Source organism: Magnolia sinica, chromosome 11 (genome assembly GCF_029962835.1).
Source record: "Magnolia sinica isolate HGM2019 chromosome 11, MsV1, whole genome shotgun sequence".
Classification (NCBI taxonomy): domain Eukaryota; kingdom Viridiplantae; phylum Streptophyta; class Magnoliopsida; order Magnoliales; family Magnoliaceae; genus Magnolia; species Magnolia sinica.
Genome location: NC_080583.1, coordinates 21,895,632 through 21,915,860, shown reverse-complemented (window position 1 = coordinate 21,915,860; position 20,229 = coordinate 21,895,632). Strand labels below are relative to the sequence as shown.

The 20,229-nt window shown below is 40.7% G+C and overlaps 1 non-coding gene across 1 annotated transcript; it reads left to right on the top strand.

Moving 5' to 3' along the window:
* The first annotated feature begins 19,348 nt into the window (after positions 1-19,348).
* TRNAS-UGA (transfer RNA serine (anticodon UGA)) lies at positions 19,349-19,435 on the top strand. The gene has a single exon. It is a non-coding gene; the product is annotated as a tRNA-Ser (tRNA).
* Positions 19,436-20,229: the final 794 nt, after the last annotated feature.

Genomic DNA, 20,229 nt, shown 5'->3' with positions numbered 1-20,229 from the left:
TATGCTTATAGTTATGATTATTACGAACCAAATTCATGTTGAAAATCCTCCTTGTAGGATCCCAAGTTCAGAACCTGGTATATAGGTGCCAGGAGCCGAGAATGGGGTACTACGGAGGCTGTCGGCGCCGGATTCGACGATCAGGAATTTCATAAGCTCGGTTTTCGAGTTTGGGGCGTGACAGAAATTCAGGCCCTCTTCAAGTCAGTTGTGCGGTAAATCTAATATTTGTTTAGCATTTTCTATTCTCTTTCTCAAGTTAGTTTTTAAATCATATTTAAGAGATTTCTTCACTCTACTTGAGATTCAGAGAATTGAATTTGCAGCATTAGGCTTTTGTTTTATTGAAAATACTTTAGATCCTTTTTTTCCCTTTCAGGTTGAACATATACTGCTATATCAATTCCCCAAGAAAGAAGATCGCTGCTATTGATGCAAAAATCTAGTGTACCCTTTTTAAACCTCGAGTACCTGCACAGGAAGAAGAAAAAGGAGACCCTAGATAGAGCAAGGGACCCTCTGATACCAAAGTCAAGCTAGGAATCTGGATCTAGTAGTATCAAGGGGTTTTGGGTGAGAGATTCTTCATATCTTTCACCATTAAAGATGCTCATATTTATAATTAAGGAGAGGCGGTGACGTATATGGTAATGCCTCTTAGATGGTGTTTGTGTAGTATAGAAGAGATCTTTTTTCAAATGCATCATGATTATCTCCCCGAGATCCATGGGGAATATCTTGGGAAGATCTTATCAATATTCTGAACTGGTGGTTGATATCTGAGTCTGACCTCCAAGGCCAAGGTTGGTACCGAGGTCAAGGTAGAAGTCTTTGATCGAGGCCGACTTCTGAGGCCGAGGTTGGTACTGAGGCCGATGTCGATATTCAAGGTCGACCTCCAAAATTGATAACTGAGGCCGAGGTGATTTTTTGGCCCTCAAGTAATCCATAATCTTTGAGTCTATACATTTCGTCAGTCCATTTTTACCCATAACAGCTGCAATCAAGCTTCGGTTACATATTCGAATCAAGATTTGCAAATAAGTACCTTGTATTTACTTTTGTTTCATTTGGGTTTTTCTGAGATAACCTGGAAATCTTAGTGGGTTGTTTTGTGGTGAGCCCATGAAAATCACAAAGTAGATTTTATTGTGATACCATGTGAAAATCACAAGAACTGTATCAGGTTGTTAAGGTGATCATGTGAAAAACTTGAAATAGTGAAAGCCAAAATTACGAGGATGGTAATTTTGGGAGTGAAGTAGGTGTGGGTTTAAGTACCAAACCATTATAACTCCTTATGCATTGGTTGTGAATGATTATCTCTTTATTGTGAATGTTTTATTTATTTTGATTGTCTCTTGCAAGTATGAAAGATTGATATTAAAGATGTCGTGAAATAAGGTTGTCATGCCTAAATCTTTTAGGTGAAGGTTATACTACGAACTATTTAGAATCAAGATTTCAATACTCTAAGCAATTGAGATTAATTATTTATTTATTCCACATTGTATCGAAATATTTTGTATTGTCCTGTTTACCCCCCATCTAGGACATCACTAGCTCTACTTTTTAGTAATCAAAGTTGAAATATACCCAAGTTAGTATGCATTAGCACATTCACAAGCAAGAATTATTAATTGAAACAAAAGACTCGATAAATGACAACTTAGGAATAATAGTCTACACCTTTGCGATGATTTGCCTGGCTTAGCGCTCCTAGGGTTAGGGTTTTGGGGGAAATCACTATGACCTAAACAACCAAAAAGGGCTTGTAAGTATTTTGGAAAAATTCCTCTACTTGCTTTAGGGTTTGGAAGTAGGAGTCGGATCTTACCTTATTGTTATTGGGAGGCTCCAAAGAGGGTTCCGGTTGTGGCATGGATGACGACCGAAGGAGAGAAGAACAACTTCTCCCTATCAATCCTTCTCTCACACCTCTTTCTCCTCTCTCTCTATTTCAAGGCTAGGTCACCAAAATTCGTGTAAGGGGAGGGGTGTGAAACAAACTAGTATTTATAGTGTCAGATTGTGTACATATGGGTCTAATGGCCCTTTGTTTATCATATTAACCTTAAGGGAGGTGGTTTCACACGAATTGGGCCCCACAAGAGGTATACTGGGCAATCTACACCATGGGATAAGTGTCCCACTAAGCGATCTATGTTTTGACACAACCATCTAATGATCAGGTGTGCCGATCAAGTATGAGGGCCTTAACTCAGATCAACAGTCACCGAGCGTCGATCGGGTCCCTAACTATAAAGATTCGGGTAGGGTAATAATCTTGTTTGGTGTCATAAATTTGGTTATCATCCAATGGTCCAAAATCTATAACTTCGCGATCGAATGAATGGTGCTGATTTCACTTGAATTTTAGGTTAGTGCACAAGGCATTAGCACATCCCATGCACCCTACTTGCAAGGCTTAGTTGAGCGGTCATAGGCACTATCCTGGCTCAATGGACATCGAGCCCACAAAGACGGACATTATTCTATAGTTTCAAGTTTAGCAGACCACTAACATGCAATCTAGATCTAATACAGCTAATCGGGGTACTTTGGGGAGGAGTTAATCCCTGAAATTTCTCATGGTCCTCAGTTAGCGGTAGGATTAGCTGAATTCGTGATGTAAGCCATTTATGATTTGAGGAAACGGTTATTTGACCCTAATTATCCTAAATTCACTGATCTTAGCATGATTTGTCATGTTAGTTCGACTAGTACGGTCTTCGGATGGTTCCGCTTGTGGAAGTACTAGGGTTTTAGTACATAATTTTCCAGGACATTAGAATTTACCCCCTTAAAAGAAAAGTTTTATCCTCGAAATTTGTACCTGCTCGTACTCCTCGAGTATCTACGAGTAGTCCTTACAAACATCGGCTTTGGTCTCCTAAGTGGCTTCTTCCTTGGCGTGGTGTGTCCATAACACCTTCACTAGTGGGATGACCTCACTGTGCAACACCTGTTCCTTCTTATCTAGGACACGAGTGGGCCGCATGATGTACGCAACATCTTCCCACAGACTTTCTTCCACCTGATAACATGCATTGGGTCGAGGACATAATTTTTAAGCATCAACGCATGGAACACATTGTGCACTCTAGTGAGCGAGGTAGGCAAAGCAAGACAGTAAGGCACAACACCAACACGATCTAGTATCTAAAACAACCCAATGAAGAGAATAGGGGAAGTTGGCTTATCTCTTTGAAAAATCAAGTTGAGGCTATGACTGGCACATCTACCGTATTATGAGAATACTAAAGAGACATCATACTCTCCCCGATGACTAAAATATAGAATTGGGAGAAGCAACCGACCAATCTCACCCCTTGCTTACGCCTCCTGAATCATACGTAACAAAAGATCAGCCAGCGAGAAGCAAGTGCATTCCCATACAAACTTTGGGAATCATTGAGCATGCTGAGTTAGATCTGCGACATATACTAGAGAAGAGAAGGCGAGCTCGAGGAAAAGCCGCAAAGTAGAACTAAAGGAAATCTAATATCAACTTGGGGACATCCAATAGGCTTACCGTGCTAAGGCCCCTGCCTCCGTGGACGCCCTAATCGAAGAAACCGAGCCTTCATTCATAGATGACATTATGAAGTCCCAGTTATCATGCCATGTCCCGAAAATTGGCACCCGAGTATGGAGACTCCAATCTCGAGTTCCCGAGTGTAAACCTAGCGAAAATGTACGTGGGCGAGTTCCCACATGGCTGTGCAGTCTGATTAACATTTACATATGATCAAAAGCAGAGTAGATTTAAATCAGCGGTATTAAAAGTTAAGAAGAGGTAACTAAACCTGAAATATATGGCTAATATTCAAAATGTACAATTCCGAAAGTGGTAATCGCCTAAAATGACAATTATACAAGCCATAAAGAACATACAACAAAATCAACATACAGAGAAGCCCCAGTCGAGGACTCCAATATGTACATGTATAAAAATTGAAATAAATGTAAGGTTTTTAATTTCACTCAACACTCCTAAGACTTCACGGCGAAAGCACAAGCCAGTCCAAGCCTACCCGCCAGAGGTGTCGATAGCACCTGCATCGATAACATCACCTGATTGGTATTTTAAAACACCATCATAGGTGGGAGTCAGTAGATCACTCCATAGTTCCATTTGTTATAAGTTACACATGTTATCAACTCAATCAACATAGGTAATGACAGGGAAAGTAAACAATCATTTCCTAGCTACTCTTGTTAAATGCACATATGAAATTATGAAGTAATACATGCCCTCACAATCTAACACTCCCTCAAAAGCGACTTCAAAGCCTATTTCATAAATGCCACAATCTCTCACAAGCGACTCCAACACCAAATAACAATAACCTATCTAATGTAATGCGATTGGAGTGAATTTTAGTCGAGTAATTATTTATTTTCATTCATCTAGCATATTAAGGAAGCTAAGGTACCTTCATTTTTTCAGTCTCAACCAAATCACGAGGCTCGAGGTGGTTGTAGCAGCTCCTTATCTTTGTCCCTTGATCTGTTTTTGGGTTCATCACCCAAGGAATAACTCTCCAACCAATGTAAGACTAAAACCGGCCTAACCAATCACAAAGGACCCGAATGACACATGGTTAATCACCCCATCGAATGGTACAGGTCGACCACAATTGATGTGAGAATCTTCACCCAAACGCAATTGTGGTGTGGTCATGACACCCATTCCATTTATGATTAGTTAGGTAGTAGCTTTCATAATTGTTCATTGGTCACTATGAGGAGGCTCGTCACCCTAGCATAGGCCGACACTTGGACATGATGTCCCATACCACAATGCCCATCTCGTAAGTCTTGTAGATCATACCGTTAATGCTTATAAGTAGACCTATTCAATGAGAAAGAGGTATTCTAGATTTCATTTGTCAATGTCACACATCATGAACATACATGGCCAGTCGACTATTAGGCTAAGTCGATTGACTCAATGAACTCCTGCCCAACTGTCATTGGGTGTGAGCATCTTGTGTAATCCAACTACTATCGGTTGTCCATGTTCAACCCAGGCCGATCGAACAAGCCTAGGGTGGCCGACCCAAATCGAGCCACCCCTTGGTTTAGGTGATTTACCGACTGACCCAACATTATAGGCAATTCTAAACATTATTAAGGTCTACCCATTTATTAGACATATAATGTGATTTCATATGAAGCTTGAATTAAATGACACAACCACTTAGGCATTGTAACAAACATGTGAGCATCAATTGAAAAACACATATACTTAGGCATTTCATCAAATATGTAAGCATTTATATAACAACACATCTGCTTAGGCATTTCATCAAACATGTGAGCATCAATAGACAAGTAATAACATATGTTGTAATCTAATAGAAATGTGGACATGTTAGCAATCAAAAAGCTATTTACAATAATAAATCATTAATTGAGACTCTCAAGGGTCAATAAATGACGACCTAGGAATAATGGTTCACACCTTAAGAAAGAGTTTCCAATTTTTAAGCTCCTACGGTTAGGGTTTTAGGGAAAACTATTCTACACCAAATTTAATAAAATTAGGTGAGATTTATACAATTCATCCTAAAAAACAAAAGGAAGTAGGGTTGGTTCTTACCTCTTAATCCTGAGTGGTGTGGATTTGGTGGAGGAGAATGGTCGAGGATGGGGCTTTGATTAAAGGATTTGGTGAAGGACCAATCTCCCCCCTCACACAATCCTTTTCTTCTCTTTTCTCTTATTCTCTCTCTCTCTCTCTCTCTCTCTCTCTCTCTCTCTCTCTCTCTCTCCCCTTTTCTCTCTTTCTTTCTTTCTCTAGGGTAAAATTGGATGGGAACAAGGGTTGCCTCCAAATGTCTTATTTATAGCACAACAAATGGTGCAAATGGCCCTAGGGTTTAATTTTCCATTATATTTGCCCTATGAGAGGGTGTTTTTAACATTTGGGGTCCACTATGGGGTGTAGGGATCAATATACACCATAAAATAGTTGGCCCTAATGATTATCTACGTATGGATATGATTAGCCTACCATTTGGATGCATCGATCGACAGGTATGATATGAAGTCAATTCAACGATCACCGATGGTTGATCGGGACCGTGGCTATATGGATGTGCAGGGTATTAACTTAGGTTGTTGCCTTAAATTTGGTCACAATCTAATGGTATGAAAGCTACAACTTTAGCTAAGACCGAATTCAAACAACTAACTTAAATTCTTGATTAATTTCAAGAATATTCACACATCTCATGCACTAGCCTTCTGAGTCCAAGTTAAGCGATTTGAGATGCGATCTTAGCTCCATGTCCCATGGTGGATGTCAAGCCCACTAAGACAAACATATTTCTATAGTCTCAGGTTTAATGGCACATTATGTAACATTCTGAAATTTCACAGCCAGAGTTTATACTCATGTCTGAGAAAATCAGGTGTTAATAATGTATAAACTGGATGCTTTAAAATCGCATCCTATTTTTTTCATTTAGATCACATCTATATACATTCACGATGGTAAACGTTTATGAGAGTAAAATCAACTGTATTGATTATTTCATCAGAGTAACAGAATTCAGTAAATAATCAAATGCCTTCTCAATGGAAGCTTATTACATTTATCGAGTTCGCAGTGGAAGTATAAAACTAAATCATAAAACTATCTTCATATATTTTTTTCAGTATAGTCTTCCATAAGGAGATGGTCCTCTCGGTCCTCAATCTGTACATCACTTGTATCATCTGTACGGTTGGAGAGGATCAATGCCCTACTCATAGTGATGGTTATCTTTTAAGATTAATAATAATTTAAGAGATTCATAAAAGTAAGAAAAGGGTTCTGATATGTCTCGTACTCCTCTACTATAAGGGGTATCAGTATGTGTAAATAACCTACATGAGATGCATGCCTAGCAAAGTGTGTGTGGCTCATCATATGTAGTGATCATCACAATATGGAATATAATTTATAGAAAATTTGACTCAACCCACATCCCATAAGTACAGATATTCACTGGTATGTCTAACATTAACGTGAATTTATGCGAACATCTCAAGGCGACACAATAACACGATTGAGGGATTTACGTAATACGATGTGTTCATGAGCGACTATTTACGATATTCAATTCTGAAAAAGTGATATAATACACATGGTGATTTACTTACTCGATTGTGCACAACGCCAATCAACTTATGGAATTACGTGCCGACCAAGAGGGCCACTACTCGTAATGCATTACATCCACGATAAATATTGAGTCACTAGTTGTGATACCTTTAATACATCACTTGCATTGATAGAGAATGTAAACTGAATCATCGGAGTTTTGGAATATCAAGACACATGCCCAAGCCTTTAAAGATAGATAACATAAGGCCAATAAAATAAATAGAAGAGTGACAATGGTCAACTCAGCAAAGAGAAAAGTGGCAATGTCTAACTTAATAAAGAGGAGAGTGGCAATGTTCAACTTAATAATAAGAAGAGTGGCAATGACCAACTTAAATAAAGAGGAGAGTAGCGAGGGCTAACTTAACAAAATTGATAAATGCAAGGGCAATGCTTGTATCCATCACCCCACATAAATTCATCAAGATCACTCATAACCAACATTATACCATAATCCCAAAGGAAAAATAATTGATGATGATAATTTAAACAATTACAAAGAGAGAATCATGAGAACAGGTAAAAGGCAAGAAAATTCATATCAACTTAAATTAAGGTAAGCTTAAAGGATAAAACCCTGACATTAGGTTGTATCTCGATATCTCTCTTGAGGGTTAGTTTAGAGTTTTCTTTTTGTGTTTACTTTATGGAATTAAATTCTATCATGGATTTAAACAATTCAAATGGTTAGTCTCACATGGTTAAGATCAATGATTAGGATCTGACCTTGGATCTAGGTTTAGGATTTGGTTCATCAAAGAAATCTATAAGTATGCACTTAATGGGTGGAAGGATTAAATCTGGTTAACAATAGCATGAACTAGATCAAGTCCTAACTTTTAGCCTGATTTTCTCACTGAGTCGACTCGGTTTCAGTTATTTAAATTACGTTATTGGATTAATGAGAAGAGAGCATTCCTAGAAGGGATTAGTAACGACCTACCCTGGCTTGGGCGTGGGTCAAAGGTTTGATGGATCACGACTGCAGTATCCTTCCTATCTCTCTTTATCTCTCTCTCTCTCTCTCTTCTTTTCTTTTCTTTCTCTTTCTTTTTCTTTCATTTCTCTTTTCTTTTTCTTTTTCTTTCTATTTTCTTTCTCCTCCTGGTCGAATGCAAGAGTTCTTATAGGCACGAGAGGTTCCAGGCCCTTCTTGCAGTCGGGTTACGCAACCCTTGTTGTGCAGCGAGGAATGCAAAAAAGGCTTACGCAGCTTCTTGTTTGCATAGCGAAAGGAGAGGGACGTTCCTATTTTCTCTTTGTTTAGTTGATGTGAAGGGGATCAAAATCCACCTTGGAGAGGTTTGATCGGCTAAGATGGAACGATAGGTTGCGTAGATGGGTTTGGTGCAGCTAGTTTTCTGGGGCGATGGTTTTATAGAAAACACATCTGTGCCCGCTATTGTGTAACAACTGTATGCATGGCCCTTGATGGTTCTGTTATTCTTGGTTGAGGTAGAGTGTCAGACTCGATAGATGGTTCAGATTATCTAGATTGGCTGGAGTGGTGGCCCATCTGGATCAACCGCACTTGCAACCTGATTGTTTACGTTTGAACTGTTTATATGTGAGATCTTGGAAACGAGTGGAAGAACCTAGGGTCTGGTCGGTTTTAAACTAGCTTCAAGATGATGATTTGGATTGGCCATCCGATTGTAGGGGGTGGGCCACAACATGTCCGAGCAAACGATGTCCGTTCATTATGCGAATGGCGGGAGAAACTCCCCTTTTTCTTCGAAATTTGTTGGGTCAAACTAAGTTTGACCCAACTTCTAGTACAGTGCACCGTTGGTGCACGTGTACCGTGCACACCGGGGCTTGATTATGGGGCCCACAGTGATGTTTTTTTAGGAATCTACTTTGCCCATCCATTTTGTCAGCCCATATTAGGGTCCAAATAGGGCCCCTGGTCTGAGATTAGCAGGTCTAAAGCTTAAGTAGGCCACCCTCAGGTAAATATTTATTTTAACCATTGATCTTGCTGATCCATGGGTTGAAATTTGACTTGTATGGTTTATTTATGATATATTGGCATGACGTAAAATTTCACATTAAACGGATTGTGAGAACCTTGTGATTTAGAATTCAAGGTCTAGATTAATGGCATTTTCATAATTATTACTGATCTAAGAGTTTTATCAAATATAATGTTTCTACATGGTTGTATGCACCTTTCTCAACAATTCTTATAAACAGACTTACATCTATATCATTACGGATAGGGGGCTATTCGACAATTCATTCAAGGGAACGTACCTACGTCAATCACTTGATGGCTGGTCTTATCTTAAAATCAACAATCAAATGGCTTGGTCTATTGAATGGAGACCATTGCCAATGGTTAGATTTGCATTAGGGATTAGATGTAAGGTTAGGATAGTTAGACTGGAGTCGTACCCATGTAAGTATTACATTAAATTCCATGGTAACACTCGAGAACTTTCAATACTCGGGTATTGAAATGTTCAGGGTGTTACACATTAACAACTAGCCTAAAGCTTGCTTGGATAATCAAGATATTTCTTAAGTTAATTGGGTAGTGAGATTTCTTGTGCTAATGATTAGGGTTTGGACTAGATAAGTTGATAGTGCCGCCTATTCGCAACTAGTGAAAATGAAAATTCGATCCAAATCACCCTAAACCATTGGTTCTTATACTAAAGGAATAACTGGGTCAATTTGGTTTGTTACTTAAGATCCAACCCTTAGTTATTTTGGCTTTTGGGAGGTCTTTATTTAGTTGCGGTTGTCTTCATTAATCAATGTTAGGTCAGCTAGATTTCGACCCTAGATGAACTAATCACGAGGCTAGATTCGAGGTTTAAGTATCAGGCATATTCGTTGTCTTCCTAAGGTTGATTAATTGGATTTATGTAGTTCTTTACTAGTACCACCAGCGTATAGGCTCACCTCGAGCGTTAAGGGTCAATAAGTGACAATGTAAGATAATTATAATAAAATTTTTAAAGGGTTTTTGAAAATCCAAAATAGAAAAAATTTGAGATATTATATACCATCTAGATTCCAAATGCCTTAAACAATTCTCTACTCAGGATCAGGGGATCCGACTGAGCATCTAGAGACCTTCAGAGCATGGTTGGAACTCTATGGTGCTTCCAGATCCGTTATGTGTAGGGTGTTTCCCCTGACATTGACAAAGGCTGAATAGAAATGGTATAGACACCTAAAGCGTAAATCCATAAGCTCGTTTGCCCAACTCATTAAGGCCTTCATTACTCAGTTCATTGGTGGAAAGGACATGAGGAAGCCTACGGCTCACCTCCTCATGATAACACAAAGAGATGACTAGCTTTTAAGGGACTACATTGTGCGCTTCAATGCTAATGTTGTTCAAGTGGATGTCTACTCCGATTAGATAGCTCTTACCGCCATGATGGTTGACCTTAAAGAAGGAAAAATCCTTATCTTGATCGGGAAGAATCCTCCAACTACTCTCACTGACCTGCTCAACCAAGCTCAAAAGTATTCTAATGTAGAGAAGTTGTTCAGTGCGCAGAGGGCTACTAAGGCGAAAATAGCTCAACAAGAGGGAAAGCGAAAGTAAGAGAGAGACGTCTGTTGCAAACTCCAAGAGAAAAAAAAAGAAAAATGACCAGAGTAGCAGCCAACGACCCAGCCGACGCCCGGAAAGCCACTTCCATAGGTACACTCCCTTGAACACCACGCTAAAAGGATCTTACGATGGCCAAGTAAGATGTAGGCCAACTCTGAGAAGAGAGATAAGAGGAAGTACTATCATTTTCATCGATATCATGGTCATAACACAACTAAGTGTTTTAACCTTAAGGAAGAGATTGATTCTCTTATTCAGAAGGGACATCTACATGAATTTGTTGACAAAGAAAAAGAAGATAGAACGACTAGGTAGCCAGAGCAACGTGATGAGTAAAAAGACAACAAAGTGACATGCAAAATATTCACCATCTTTGGCGGACCCGCTGAGAGTGGACACTCAAATCGAGCACGCCGAACTCATGCTTGAAGCACAACTAACAACAAAAGAGAGCATCATGTTTATCTCATTGGCAAATCTATTAAGGAACCAATGCCGAACTCATGCAACCTCACCTCCACTGAAGAAGACGCCTGAGGACTCCACCACATACATGGCGACGCCCTGGTAGTCCCTATGACTATGGCCAACCACAAGGTACATGGGATATTAGTCAACACTAGTAGCTCAACCAATATTCTATTCACCACCGAATTCAACAATATGGGGTAGGAGGATCCAAACTACGATCGACCCAAATGCCCCTGCTTGGATTCATGGGGGAGAAGGTGACCTCTAAAGGAAGCATCTTATTACCTATAACCATTGGTGAGGGTGCTAACCAGACCACCACCATGGTCAATTTTCTTGTGGTAGACCGCCCCTCAATTTACAATATGATTAGGGGCAGGCCATCTTTGAATACCATGAAGGCTATAATGTCTACTTATCACCTAGCCATGAAATTTCCAACTGAGCATAGGGCTGGCCAGATTAAGGGCGATCAACATGAGGCCCTAACAATGCTACTATTAGCGCTTCGAGCAAAAGTGTAACGACAGCAGGCAATGCAAATTACCTGCCTAAACCCATCGAGAGATACTGCTAAAAGAGGGTCACCGGTGGAATACCTTGTTGCAATACAACTCTCTAAGTTCAAGTCATCCCGCACTGTTTAGGTCAGATCACAGCTCGAGCCAGGCCATCAAACGGAGATAACCAACCTACTGAGACAACATGTTAATATCTTTTCTTGGTCCAATCAGGATATGCCCAGCATAGATCCAGAGGTTATGGTCCATCGACTGAATGTGGACCCTGACAACAAACCAATGAGGCAGAAAAGATGGGCATTTGACCCCAAGAGGTACGCGACCATTGGTGAGGAAGTTGAAAAACTCCTTGTGGCTGGGTTTATTAAGGAGATTTATTATCTTGACTGGCTGCCCAATGTTGTGCTAGTAAAAAAGGTCGATGGGAAATGACAGCTCTATGTAGATACACCGACCTGAATAAGGCATGTCCAAAAGACATTTCCCCATCCTAAGGATTGACCTGCTGGTGGACAGATCTGTTGGGCATGCACTCCTCAACTTCATGAATGCATACTTGGGATATAATTAAATCTCCATGCACAAACATGATGTTGAGTGTCAAATATTGCATATTTCTCCTTATTTATATCTTGGTTTTATGAACATGATAATGCTTAATGGGTATATTTTATATATGTTTATATTGCGAGGTGAATCTGAGAGCTTAGATTGAAAAGAATACTAAAAGCATAGATTTGATGCTTAAGAATCACTAAGGCAAAGGATGAATCTTAGGAGACCAAGAATAAAGAATTCACATGCCAAAGATGTAACATCCCGAACTTTTCAATCCTCGGGTATTAAAAGTTCTCGAGTGTTACCATGAAGTTTGACTTAATATGTACATATGTACGATACCAATCTACCTATCATAACCTTACATCCACTCTCCAACACGAATCTGACAGTTGGAAATAATCTCCATTTGTAAGTCAAGCCATCCATCCATTAATTTTAATTTGGACCATTAGATCATCAGGTCTAGCATTCATTGGGACCCAAAGCATTAAATTCACTACCCTTTGAGCCCAAAACACTCAATTTACCAATCCACCACTTGATCATCACACCTAGGTTATCAGACCACCAACTTAACTGTTGAATATTATCTAGGTAAACCCTAAGACCTTGATAACCATGGATGATCAGATTGAATGCAATCTGGCCATTAGATCGATGAAAGCTTACAATTAAAGGACAAAAACACAAATTTATGGTGCATTTGACCACTAGATCTGCTGAAAATTGGTCTGACGACCTGTTAGGAGTAGTGGAGTCAGGCTGATGGTGTGGATTCACTAAAACATCACTTGGACCCCACAACTGATCCCGAGTGTGCATGATGCATGTGCCCCGGCGGTGCACTGAACTGGAAATCGGGTCAAACTAGGTTTGACCTGACAAATCTCTAAAGAAGGAAACCATCTTCTTTCCTTTCTCCCGTTAACAATGGACAACCATCTGTTGTGATGATTGTGGGTCACCATCATCATCCGCATGGATGATTTGAACTGTCCATCGTGTTTATGAATCAATTTTGACCAAACCCCAACTCTTTTAACTCTAAACCCAATCAAGAAACCAAAACTGAACCCCCTCAACAGCAGCCGCAACTAGCAAGAAATCTAGACGCACCCTGATTTTTCTGCTACCTAAGACGACCAGAACTCAGGGCAAGACTCCCATCCAACACATCCATCTGATTCAGATAGTGGACCTGACCAAAACCCAACTGATCTCGCCAGTCTCCTTGTATGTGTGGTCACACAATCCTCAGCCCAAACTGGACTCGCACACGACAATTTCCTAAAATGGATTTCCTAATTCCTTGCTGCCAATTATTGCGATCCACGTGCTCACTCCCTTTTTCCAATCTGGACCGTCCATAATAGGGAAGAGGGGATTCTGATCCTCTTAGAGACGTCGGAAATATTGGAAAAAGGCCATGCCTTGATGGAAAGTCCGAGTCTTTCGGATGTCCACATAAGTTGCGGGAAAATCGTCTGCAACACGATTTTTTAAGAAACCTCGACCCAAACATCCTAAACGCTCGTTCTATAGGGCCCACTAGTCTCCTGGGACCCATCCAAACCATCTCTAATCATCAGATTAGAGGGAGACTCATCGGCTGACGATCCACCATTAAAATCGAGTCACCTTCTTCATTCAAAGAACCGGTCCATCCCGTAATCCATTGCGCTATGTTGCGAACCAAACCGATCAGATGATGGGCCATCCAAAACCGACCCAACTCCAGCGGAAAAGAAAGGAGGAGAGAAGAAGCAGTGTGATGAAAAACGTTTTCCTGCACATGGTTTGCACATCCCGTTCGTACAAGACACTCCTACGCAGGAACGTTCTGGAGGCTCCTGACTAGTATAAAAATCCCACAACCAATGCTGGAGAATGGAATACAAGAAACAAGGAGATAGAGGGAGAGAGGACATCCGTTCAAAAAGAAAAGAAAGGAGAGATAACGTGCACGCGGGACCGGGTTAACTCAGTTGAGGCTGACTGGATTGTGGTTCTGGTTTGTCCAAACTCTCTGCCCAACCTTCCAGGGAGAAAAAGAATAGAAAGAATGAGAGAAGAAATGAGAGAGAAAGAAGGAGAGAGAGAAATGAGAGAAAGAGATAGGGTTCATGTGGTGGTGTTGCCCCCATGACAAGTCAAATTGAGTTAACTTGGCTGAGACTCGCTGAGGTGCTATTCCGTTCTGTCTCGGCTCGCTGCCTCAACTCGCTGACGAGTTGGGTTGAGTCTTAGTTGAGTTGGAAAACAAGAGAGAAGGGAGAGAAGAAAAGGAAAAGAAAGTGAAGAAGAAGAAGAAGAAAGTGAGAGAGAAATAAAGAAAGAAAAAGAAACGAGAGAGGAGAGAAATAGGTGACGTGCACCAACTCATGTAGTTGTTGCTCAAGCTCAGATCAGGTTCAAACTTGATTCATTCTTCTTCCTTTTCAAACTTTTCCTATTCTTACAACAATGGAGGTGAGGTATTTCACCATGACAACTAAGTCGACTTGGTGGAATATTACACCAAGAACCTTAGAGCATCCCATTGTGGAACCACTAACCTTGGTTAAAATATAGTACTATAATAAACTGGACTCTAATCCTGACCATTCGAATCATGTGAATTAGGATGAAAGAACATATTTGATCTTAAAATTACCCTAGGCCGTTAACCTTGCTACAAGACGATCGAACAACTAAAGGTGAGGGATTCCTTTAAGCTAACATTAATTTGAGTTTATATGATTTATCTTGTCTTTTACTCGCTCTCATATTACTGTGAATTCTCCATGCAATTGTTTGATTTACCACTATCAATTATTTATCCTTTGAAAATTATGGTTAATGTATGATTTTAATTATGCATGATCTATATTAATTTATGTGGGGCGATGGATACAAGCCTTGTCCTTGCCTTTACCAATTTGTTGCGTTAGCCCTTGCTACTCTCCTTTTATTGAGTTGGTCATTACCAATTCAGATGACCAACCATGCACGCCTAGACATATATATGTGTGTGTGTGTGTGTGTGTGTGTGTGTGTGTGTAAACCTATCCCATGAATAATACGTTGAAGACTCACTACGTGAAAAATGGAAAACAATGACGGATTTTGAGACGATCCAGGATCGTCTCTAAAATTCCTTAGTTTAAAGACGGTTTAGAGACGGTCGTCAGCCGTCTCTAAAATTTTAGACAGATCTGGACCGTCCCTGATATTGTCTTAAAATGTTGAATGTCCACATCATTTAAGATGGTCAAAGACCATCTTATATGCGGTCATCTGAGACGGTCAAAGACCGTCCGCATTAGAGACAGTTATTGGTCGTCCGCATTAGAGACGATCATTGGTCGTCTTTTACTTGTAATCTGAGACGGTCCGTAGCCGTCTTATAGCCCTGACAAAGACCATCTTCATTAGAGACTGTCAAGGACCGTCTCTATTAAAGACTGTCAAGGACTGTCTCTATTAAAGACTGTCAAAGACCATCTCTATTAGAGACGGTCCTTAGCCATCATATAGCCCTGTCAAAGACCGTCTTTATTAGAGACTGTCAAAGACCGTCTCTATTAGAGACTATCCAAAACCGTCTCTTTAAATTTTCTTTTTCAAAATATCATTTTTCTTAAACATTGTTAAAAAATAAGAAGCTCAAAAAAATTATGAATTTTGAAAAAAAAAATAGTTGAGAAGCTTAGAAAAATAATTAACAATGTTTAAGAAAAATTTAAATTTTGAAACAAAAAAGATTTCGATAAAAAAATGATAGTTTGAAAAAGAAAATTTAAAAAATTGAAATAAATTGTGAAAAATTTGACAAATTGAAAAAAAATATATTTTTTAAAAAGGAAAACTAGATTTTGTATTTTAATAAGAAAAATTGAAAAGTTATATAACAAAAGTGAGATTAAAAAAATGATATTTTGAAAAAGAAAATTTAAGAAATTAAACAAAATTGTGAAAAAATTGACAAATTGTAAAAAATAATTATTTTTGAAAAAAGAAAACTAGATTTTGTAAAAGAAAATGTTAAATTTATTTATAATAAAAATGATATTTAGTTAAAAGAGTAAAAAAAATATACATTTAAAAAAAAATGTTAAATTTATTTGTGAAAAATAAAATTACTAAATTATTAGGCACATTCACTAATTGAACCTTTAATCGTTTTTGGACAATCTAATCAGTTCAAATTGAAGAGTAAATAACTTCAGATGTTTAAATCAAATTTCACTGAAATTGTTGATTAATCTTGTATGCCCAATATCTTTCTCATATGTAGCCTGATTGAGGCGAGTAAGTAGTCAAATTGAGAGTATTGATCAGTAAAATAGAGTGAACGGACCAGACATGTAAAATGGGCCAAATATTCTGGTTAAAATTGTGACCCAACTTACTGACCTCGTGAGAATTTAAGAATTGATGTTAGTAAGTTTTGTGGGCCCCATCATGATGTGTGTCGAACATTAACACTGTGGATTTGATGTGTCCCCTTTAGGTTATGAGATATCTCAAAAATCATCGGTAAACAAAACTCAAGTGGGCCATACCATTTAAAACTATGTGAAGACATCCTAAAAAATATAAAAGCACTTGGTGGGGCCCACATGAGTTTTGGATGCAGTTGAAACTTGGTCTGACCCCTCATCTAAGTGGGACACACATAATGAGTGGGTTGGATATGCGAATCACATTTAGGTAGGCCCAATATATGATTATGAATATTTTAAGGAAACCTTTCTCCACTACATTTAAGTGAGTTACTCGTTACCTTTACGAGGTAAGCTCTGTGGGGTTCACCATTATTTATGAGGAATTGCGGAACTAGATTCCCTCCTTTACTTGAAAGGAAGAGCTAACGCCATCAATTCACAAATCGAGTCAACGTCAACATTACGAACTAAAAAACAAAGGGAGTGAGTGTTCACAGTACCCCCTCGTTCACTTAGCAAGTCTATAAGGGATTTTCTTTTGAACCCCGGAGTCCTCCCTGCCTCATCAACTGTAAAGAAGTCTACACTCGGGCTCCCCCCCCGAAGCCCATCTTGGTCGGGGGGAGCCCTTCCCTTGACTTCGAGCTATGCCTTCACTTTACCAATTCGAGTCATACATAATTACGACTTCAGAAACAGAGGGAGTGAGTGTTCACAGTACTTCCTCGCTTCACTGAAAAGCTCTAAGAAGGGATTCTCTTTTGAACCCCTAATCCTCCTATACCTTGCGCCCCCTCAGTCGCCGGGGGGGCTATGTTCTCAGTCGGCGAAGCCAGAAAGAACTCCCGCTCGGGCTTCTCCTCACCGGGAAGCCCTTCGCTCTGGTTCTTGACATTGGGTTGCTCACTCACTCCGTCTTATGCTCACCCCCTTCGTTTTAGGACTACGGTGGTGAGCTATGACTCTGTTCGCTCCCAACGAGGGAAACACAACTCAATGATTTCTACTTTCTTTCTATTAGAGTTTTTATGACATTGGTGTTCTCAATCGGCGAAGCCTCACATCTCTTGCTTGCCTAGCAGCTTTTATTTTATACCCTTTGTTGCTTGCCTCCGCCCGACGAATGAAAGATTTAAAGACAGAACGAAGTACGCCGACGCTAGTCCGCTAGGTCAGTTAAGGCTAGTGGAGCGAAGGCATGCATGGGCACTAACCACATTTTCAGTAGCGGAATCCTCACGCAAGCGTAGTCTTACGGAGCAATAGTGTATCTTAGGCACGTAGGGTGCCGGGGATGGAATTATGCGGGGCCTACACAGAACCTATGGTATATGCTTCCTCAGCTTCGCCATAAGGAAGGAAGAGAAAAGAATTCCTTAAGTGGATTATGGAGAAGACCCTTAAGCAGCCATAAGGCGCTACTGGCTGCCATAAGCCATAAGGGTCATAACCCATATGCTTTCTATGGCTTTCTTTAAGGCGTTGAGGCGGTTTTAAGGGCTTTTTTAGTCTGGCTTGCGTCTCGAGTGAGGCTTGCTGTAAGGCCATATTTGCCTAGTCTTAAACCTTCGTTAGTGTAAGCCTAAGCAAATTCTCTTTCTTAAGGTGGACAGAGTTCAGGAATGGCTAGTATGAACCCCGAACTTCAAAAGAGGATTCAAACGACTATATACTTACGAGAAATTCTTTCGACATTTCTCCAGCTAAGTACTGAACCTACCTCCCTCGACTACCGGAACTGACGTACGGAAAAGAAGGTTTTCTCTGATCTACCGCTAATACAAAAAGTACTTGCTTACCCGAAGGAAATTCTCCAAAGTCTCCTTGCTCGATCTCGATCCCCGCAATCTACGGCCAAAAAGCCGGTTATTATCGCTCTCGGAAAGAAGCGGAGGATGAAAAGCCCCGATCAGTAAGGCGCGTGAGACGCGCGGGACTTATTCATCAGCTCACGTTTTTTGGCGGGCTCGGGAACAGCCCAGACTAATCACAGTAAGAGAGTCCAATCTCTGAAATAGAGCTTAGTCTCTCCATAGTAGTAGTAGAAGGCGTCAGTATCTGACTTGATCCAATAGAGTCAGAACACACAGTAGATCCAGATTCCACACTATGCTGTGGGCTGGGGAGAGAGCTGCTCTGCGAAGCTGGGCGTTCAGTGTTCTTATGGAGGAACGAAGTCACTCGACCACCGGGAGAGGAACGAGAGCGGTGGGCCTTCAAAAAGGAGCGAGGGAGTGATGGGCAACCTTAGTCTATATGTTGCTCGTGAGCCGCCAAGTACCAGTCTCGCAACTGTACTGGCGCTAAAGGATCGGTCCTTCACTTGCTGATCGTTCGCGAGTCGAACTCGCTCTCTTGCCACGCCTTTCACTCACTCGCCTGAGTCGGACTCAATCACTCTTTTTGTTTGGAGGATCGTTCGTTCTTCACTCTCTTGCTATTACCCGCAGGGAGCGCAGCAACCGACGGTGCATATTATCATATAGAAACAAGCGAAGCGTAGCGATTCGTACTACCGGAAAAGTGTCGCGGAACGGCAGGAAGGAGGCCGATAGGCGCAAGCAAGCGTAGCGAATCACATAGATAAGCCCCTACCTGCCAGCGCGCGGATAGATAGGGCGGGCGAAGCGCGAAGGGATGGATGTCTGAGCGGTTGAAAGAGTCGGTCTTGAAAACCGAAGTATTGATAGGAATACCGGGGGTTCGAATCCCTCTCCATCCGCGAGGTCATAAGTTCTCTCTTGCGTTATCTATAGATAAGAACGAATCGGATCGACTCGACTGATATGATGGATGGAATGGGTAGACGGTTTAGGTTATAGTGTTATGATTTAGTTAGGACTTTGTCTCCCTTTCGTTATCTTCCGCCCCCTCGTCAGAAGGGCCGGGTGGATGACCTTTGGGAGCTAAGTCGAAGATCTCGGTGGTCTTGTGAGTGGTTGATAAACTGCGATTGCAGTTTTCTTTAGGAAGTCCCATAGCTGTGAGGCTGACTTACTTAATAGACAAAGCAAAGCAAAGAAAACGGTGGATACTTCCACTATATGGGTAGAAGGTGACGACCCTAATGAATCGACGGTAGAAGGTGGCTGAGAAATTAGCTACATCAGCGCTCAAATTCCTTCATCGTTATTGCCCTGGCTTCGATGATCAACCCCTGGCACATTTAGGTTTTGATCTTCGGCCATCCTGGTCCTCAGGACCCAACACCTATAATGCTACCTTTAAAAGATGCAAAAGGTGTTGCCTCTATCCACATAGAAAGCCCTCTTCCACACATTACCGGTGGATGCTACAGCCGCTATCACTTTGGCTGCAGGAGGGGAATGGTTAAGTGACACTCTCGACGTCTTGTTTGGTAAACGGGATGTTTACCCAGGCGCCGTAGTGTTGCCTAACCGTTCGGCCGGAGATGTTGGATGCTCGCTGTTTAGCTACTTGTTGTATCGATTTGCCACAGTGTGGTTAGATACAATGCGCTGGCAGCCTCAGCTTGGCTGGATGGGAGTTGACGGT